A 902-nucleotide genomic window follows, 5' to 3' on the forward strand; every position below is an offset into this window, starting at 1 on the left:
ATATAAGTGTATATACGCACATACACTTTCTCTCACTCTCTTATTGTGTGGTCTTGAACGTTCCAACATGCACAATAAAATACTCAACACGGGGTTTTCTTATTCTTTTAGACGGTCATCTTTTGTGAACATCTTTTGTAAACACACATATATATATACTCTCTCTGTCTATGTATATATCTATCTATCTATCTATCTATCTATCTATCTATCTATCTGCATGCGGGGGCATGTGGAAAAAATACACCTAACTGTCACTCAAAAACGAACGGGTACATTAGATGAACCAATCCTAGGTTCTCCCAAAGAAACGGGAATTGATCACGACTGGAACACAGTTGGTCACAGGTCTCTTCAACTGGATATCAACGAAAGTTAAACAAAAACAGCAACATCGGGAACAATACAAAGAAGAAGAACAACAATTATAATAATTACCTACAACAGCAGTGACGACTAATCCTCGATATTATCATATACTTCAGAATCAATGCAACGGTTATCAAGCGTTAATTCATACAATGAAGAAAATATATCAATGTAAGATTTAGGAAGTGAACATGTTTCATAGAATAGCAGTAATTGTCCTTTCTACTGGAAACACAAGGCCTCAAGTTTGGGAGAAGAGATTAAGTCGATTACATCGACCCCAGTGCGTAACTGGTACTTATTTAAACGACTCCGAAAGGATGAAAGGCAAAGTCGTCCTCGGCGGAATTTGAACTCAGAACGTAGCAGCAGAGCAAATACTGCTAAGCATTTCGCACGGCGTGCTAACGATTCTACCAGCTAGCCGCCTTAGAGTAGCAGCAATAGTAACAACTACCAGAAAATAATTAGCGAGCTAGCAATTAATATAGAAATAAATTAAACGACGCCTTTAAGTATAAATGCCCCTTGAA

This window comes from Octopus bimaculoides, chromosome 7 (genome assembly GCF_046866305.1).
Source record: "Octopus bimaculoides isolate indiv1 chromosome 7, ASM4686630v1, whole genome shotgun sequence".
Classification (NCBI taxonomy): Eukaryota; Metazoa; Mollusca; class Cephalopoda; order Octopoda; family Octopodidae; genus Octopus; species Octopus bimaculoides.